General features: G+C 44.2%; 1 pseudogene; it reads left to right on the forward strand.

The window, feature by feature from the left end:
* Positions 1 to 4685, forward strand: LOC136533665 (protein TIC 20-I, chloroplastic-like; annotated as a pseudogene).
* Positions 4686 to 6772: the final 2087 nt, after the last annotated feature.

Here is a 6772-nt window from a genome sequence, read left to right on the forward strand (position 1 = left end):
GTTGCCTAATCCAAACCGGCCGTCGCTAGTCCCGGTTCCAGATCCTCTCCCCGCGCGGCGGTCCCTCGGCGTCCGCGTCCGCCACGGTCCTCCGCACACCGGCCGGCGATCGTGCGTGCGCGCCTCCCGCTCCCCTCCTGCCTCCGGTGGACCGTCGACGGCGCCCGGCCCCGGCGGCTGCGCTACGCGCCGCGCGCGGCCGGCGGGCAGCGGGAGCCAGCAGCCGCTGCTCCACCACACCATGTTTCCCTGTCATGGAGTGGCTACTGCAAATCCTCATCTCCCTGGTGCCCTTGCTGCAAACCGCTATGGTTCTCCCACGAGGCCATCTTTTTACCCTAGCGCGGCGTTTCTGAGGCTGCAGGGCCCTGCGTTTCGTCGTGAGAAGAAATCCTTGGCTTTGAGAGGTAAATCAACTTCTATTTTCTTCCCATAGGTAATTTTTTACTTGTGCATGAATATTATTGTCTTTTTTCCTCGGAGCTGTGTGGCATTTCATTAAGAAGGGAAACACAATGGAGAGGCAAATCCTGCTCCTAGAAACACCCAACACATGACCAGAATGTGAATGGATATTTCTGTTCATCGGAGCACTTTGAAAATGTGATCCGATTCATATGTATTCGGTACTCTGGTAGGCTATTGGATTAGCGTTGATTGAATTAGCATCTGGATATGCTTGGGTGTAATTAAGCTGTGCTCAACACATGACCAGAATGTGAATGGATATTTCTGTTCATCGGAGCACTTTGAAAATGTGATCCGATTCATATGTATTCGGTACTCTGGTAGGCTATTGGATTAGCGTTGATTGAATTAGCATCTGGATATGCTTGGGTGTAATTAAGCTGTGCTTATGGGCTTATTGCTACCACTGAATCTCTATCTCAATTGGCAAAGCCACTATCCTTTCTTAAAATAGGTTTTGGGGAAGAACTACCTTAGTTTGGTATATTATGTGGCATAGTTGGGAAACGTTTGACCATCTTTAGTTTGTAATTAAGCTTCACCATTTTATTCCTCCTGACCAAATTGTCAGAATTTGTTTTTCTTTTTAAAACTGGAAAGTTGCATGATCAAAGGAGCAACTTAATTTCAACTTGCTACATGCTTCCATGGCAGAAGGGCTCACTGATTTTCTGAGGTCTGTAGAAAGCCGTTGATAGGATGAAAAGGAATATTTTGCATGCTTGCCTGTCAACTCTGAAAAGCCAAAGTGTTTAATAACCTGGGTTATAAGTTATTTAGTTTTGTCAATGACAAGGGAATTTTGTAATTTCAATGTACACTATGTTTTTGAAAGCAAAAGTTTGCTACGGTCAGTCCACTTTGTGACCGTACGGCATTGACATCTTATCTTTATCAATGCATGATGAAGTTGTTGTCCATGTGGAGACAACACTAAATGAAGATTCTAGTCCAGTTCCATTAATTTTTTCCCTATACTGAAGGCAATTGTACATAGGTGGATGGATTCTAGATTCTGGCTTAAAATTACAAACTACTCCCTCCATTTCAAATTATAAGACGTTTTGCCTTTTCTAGATACATAGCTTTTGCTATGCACTTAGATGCACATTATATCTAAATACATAGTAAAAGTAATGTAGAAAAGCCAAAACATCTTATAATTTGGAACAGAGAGATTAATAATTAATATTGACTTTCTTGTGATGAGTATTCTGAAATTAATTGTTTTGCTTGTTTTCAACTATCAGACATAGCAAATCTTATTTGAAGTTATAATGAGTACTTTCTTTTCTCAATTGTTTCCTCCTTTGTGCTAAAGTTGCCCATCTACATTTAAGGTGAAGTATGTCAGATTATAAACCTTTCTATGCCAGTGATGATGTTGAAATTTTATAGATCTTCATATGCTAAGAAATTTCTTGCTGTCAGCTGGTGCGGATTTTCACCATTATGCGATGCCTTCATCCTTTGTAAAGTATAATCCTGTCAAGGGCATCAAGCCACTACTGTCATCCCCCAAATTGAAACCAAGAATTCAAGTTGGTTGCAAGCATCTCTATCGTCGTTTAGCTACCCTGAGTTATCTTCCAAACCAAAATGGTGGCGGAGGACCCTAGCATGTGTACCTGTCGACACAGAATTTTCGTTCCGTGCCGAGGACACACGCAGCAAGCCGGAAGGGTCTGCCCGATGGAGCTGTAGATCCGCCTAGCTTCAGCGTAGGGATAGTCGATCCTACGCACTCCTCCCGTGACGTGCCAGTCAATTTGACCATGTAATTGATAAGGAGAGAAAATTTATTAGTAATTAAGGACGGAACTTGCCGGTGTTGCCAGACAGTCCCGAATGTGCGGCTCTGAGAGCCGATATGAGAGGAGATCGACTAAACAGCCGATTCCAGCATATTCATGAGAATAAATCGGTTAAAGCTCATTGGGTTGTATAAGAAGAATCGGTTATCATTCAAGATAAATGTCGTCATTTTACAGATATTAATCAATGACAATAAGATGTCAACAATGATTGGGTTATGCTGAGCCAATGATTACAAGCAATCGAATTCCTTTTATATAAAAAACAATTCAACATCATTTAACCATTTAATAAAGATAAATCTAATGAACATGTTAGATCTCATCTATCACTATAACCAGTGGGGCATGAGGCAGAATCATGCAGGCCGTAGAAATAACAATAGACTCGACGACCCTAATTCATTACTAACATCAGTGGGGCATGAGGCAGAATCATGCAGGTCGTAATACAATAATAAGATCATGGGGCTAACATATCTTTCAACCTATCTTTACTTCAACAATCTCGTGATGCGAACTGTTCGTGAAAGCACTCGATATCGGCTAAACAGCCGATTCAGACATAACGCATAGTTAAAGTCATGCCTTATCAGGAATAGATCTATCAGATAATGATCCCTACCCCACGGTACTAATAGTGGGGTGTGAGGCAGAGTCACACAGGTCGTGATAACAAGCCATGGAACGGTTCTCGCTAGCCAATAAATCTACTCAAGACGCAACATGCTTTAACCGCACGCTATGCACGATGAAGATTGAAGTAAAACAGCCGATAAAACGTAACTCATCGTTTAAGGTATAGATTAGATCAGTTTTAGATTAGCAAACAATGGGCTAAACAAAATATAAGGCCGATCTAGATCAATCCCAATCGGGCAGAGTGATATTGCTGTGATTTATATAAACAATGAAAGTAATAAGCAATATCGGTAACTTAATGAATCTACCAAAGACTGCCATTCTAAGGTAGAGCCGATAACTTAACCTTGATCTAGTTCATGCAGTGGGGGTCGACCGGATCGATGCAGCCATACTTGAACTAGGCAAGAATCGATAACTAACTTATACCAGAGTCGCAGTGGAGGTCGACCGGATCGATGCAGCCGTACGAACAGAGGTATAAGCCACGACGGTACTTACGACAAGCAGTGGAGGTCGACCGGATCGATGCAGCCGTACTTGCTGAAGAACTCACCGAGATCTACTCTACTCCTACTCCTAAGGGGTGGCCGGAGCCAAAAAAGTAAGTAACTTGTGTATTTGATTGATTGTTGTTCTTTACAATAGCCGGAGTTTGGTATTTATACCCGGGCCCTGTGCATGACTCCTTCCAAGCACGACTCATTATAATTTTTTGGCATAAAAGAAAACATTCTTAATTTAAGATAACTTGGACTCTAATCTTTCTCTTTTTGTAGAGTCCATCATGTTTCGTCCTGGCGCCGATCGTAGCCTTTGTCATTATCTGCCAGCGCTGCCTGAAGAAAGCCGATCCCGGGGTTGCATTCGAATCAGCTAATTCCGATCTGCACGCAATTGCTTCCTTGATGACATGATCTTAGGAGCTTTTTAAGTCTCCGCGAGACTCCTTCCAAATTTTGGTGTAAACAGTACCTTATCGTCTGCCACTTCACAACATGTGGGGACATGCAGATGCTATCTATCAGCTTCATCCATACTTGCAAAGATTCAGCCTACCTTATACCTTCATTGATACAATGGCTCTACTCCCTGGGTGGCTTTTCCTAGCGATCTTCATGACCATATACTTCTTTGTTGTGAGGCGGAAGTGGTCGCCGCACTTCTTGCGGTTTCACATCATATTGTCTATCCTGCTTGATACGGGCTCACAAGCTCTGGCCACTGCTTGCAACTGGAATCCAAGCATTGTTTTTCAGGGTAAACAAATGGCATATTTCCGGATGACAATGGCTTTCATTCAGATCTTCACGGTTGTTGAGTGCATGAGGTGTGCACTTTCAGGGATGTATGCAAATATTCCATTTATATCTCATGCAGCATTCATCCATTCAGATCTTAACCTGTTCAGGTAGTTGATCATTGCAAACTGCATTTTTGGAATTTAGAGGTACTGACGTGGTTGGGCAATGTGGACTCTCAAATAGAAAAAGGACTCATTAGAGAGGAAATTAGTGTAATCATTGCCCTTCGCAGCATTGTTGTCAGTGCTGTTGACTCTCTGAATTTATGCTTGAGGGGCACCAGGCTTTGTGCCTTTCTTCCTCCTTCCACCCTCTTTACCGGCACAAACTTTGAGAATTTATTTAAATGGATAAATCCTTATCGATTGATTAGTGTGGTGATCCTTGTTCTGTGCATTCTAGTCGTGTGGTGATCTTTGTTATGTAATCGTATGCTATTTTATTCAGTTTTGTTAATTGTATAGCGGTTTTGTAGCTGCTTTTCCCAGGCATGAGGAGATCTGGGTTGTCAAAGAGCTGCCTTGGGATAAATCCCCAGGCCCCGATGGTTTCACAAGTCGCTTCTACAAGAGGACATTGTCAACGTGTTCAATGCCTTATTTGACATAGATGCAAGGAGCTTTCACTTGGTTAATGGAGCAATCCTAATACTGCTGTCCAAATCTACCGAAGCCAAGGGAATCCGCGATTACAAGCCCATCAGTTTGATACACAGTTTTGGAAAGCTGGTGTCAGGTCGCCACCTCCACCGTCGCCTAACACGACGACAAGGCTAAAGTCGGTCAACGTCGGGGCCACCGAGAAGCCATACTGTCGAGACGTCCGATCGGTCAAGCTGGGCATTGCCATGCATCTCTTCAATACTACCACTACAACAACATGTCGTTCGAGACCACGAGGCCGAATGACACGTGCGGGCAGGGTCTACATCTAGGCAGGCTACGCTACAGCCGGCCCATGGACCGACGAGGCCATGATCACACCGTCACTCTGATTTCGTCTGCATCATCATCATCTCATGCATGGAGAACGCGAAGTGAAGACCGAAGATGACGACCACAACAGGTTTAATCGGAGGTGTTTTGCGAGCCTTTCCGAGACCCTGGGAACCCCAAGACCACATTATCCATGTCAGATCTATGGAGCGCGCATATGTATTTGGAAACCTGTATTTGTATTATCTATAATATGAATAAAGCATGTGTTCCCAAATGTTTCTTGTTTATTTATTTATTTTGTGTATTTAATATCCACATTTTATTACCCTACGTGTAAAGAAATTTGGTGGTGATTTTCTCTAGGAAACACGCCAGGACCCGGTTGAGTCGAAGCGGTCTGACGCGCTTCTTCTATAGACGTGGGGGGTGATGTAGTCGGGAGCCTAGTTTTCTCGTCCGGTGTCTCCTTTGGCTGGAGATCGTCCAGATGGGAAAAAGGTCAGGTCCCTTGATTTGTTGGTCGGAAGACGAAGCTTCCAATATGGAGGTTCGTTGAGTTCGGAGCCCCTGAGTCCCTGCTAAGAGGAGAGCTTGGGGCGCTGGCCGATTTGGGTCTAACCTTTGGTGGAGCATCGTCGCAGTAGTCAGTGGCAAACTCGTCGAATAGATCTTACGTTGATCTGGGTGAATTGTCCGAGGGATGGGAACTCTAGTGCGCGCTTCGGAGACAAAGCGAGAACCCTGCAAAAGAGATACCCTATCTAGAAATGTCGATGATCGTGGATTATGGCCGTCAGGGGTGCTCTGCCGACTAGGAGATCGCAGACGACTAGGGATTATCACCGACACTCGCAAGAGTACACCAAGATTTTTATACAGGTTTAGGCCTCCGGTGAGGGGAGTAATACTCTACATCCTATTTGTGGATTGGATTGATGGGTCTAGAGCTCAGCCGATTACAATGGTGCTCTAAGGGCTCCTATGGCTATGCTAAAGCCTAGATTGAAGTTCCTTTCCCCTAAAGGTCTTTATAGGCTCATACCCCTGGTAGTATGTCAGTTTAGGGTTTCCTACTCTAGGTCGTCGGGCGATCTTCTTCTCTGACTTGGTTACGATCCGGTTAGATCCTCCATGTGGTGGTTCAGGAATCCTCGACGGGTACATAGTGGCCCCCATGGCGCGCGGATCTCGTGCGCACCTGGTGGAGGTCGGACCCCAAAGTTGTATACTCGTCACCAGGTATGCTCAAGCTGGAGTGCATGGAAAAAGTTAAGGAGTGACTCCACTAAGAGCCATTTGGGGCACCAACAACCCAGTTTTGTTACAATCTATTTCTGTTTTGTTTGAAAAAGAATGCAAAATGGCAGTATGCTTCAGGAGAAAAATGCTAAATAGGGCTTCCACTGAGATCAAACTGGGACACCAACAATCAAACGCTAGCAATTGCCATCGCAGATACAACTATTTTTTCTCTTTATTTTGTGTACTCTGCTACATCGGCGCATCCGCAACTCGTTTGTCCCTACGCACATGAATTTTCTGTGTTATTTCTCTCCAACACAGTAGAGTTGTTACATTACTTGTAACAATATGAGTAGCGAGTTTG

This window comes from Miscanthus floridulus, unplaced genomic scaffold (genome assembly GCF_019320115.1).
Source record: "Miscanthus floridulus cultivar M001 unplaced genomic scaffold, ASM1932011v1 os_1074_1_2, whole genome shotgun sequence".
NCBI classification, from domain to species: Eukaryota; Viridiplantae; Streptophyta; class Magnoliopsida; order Poales; family Poaceae; genus Miscanthus; species Miscanthus floridulus.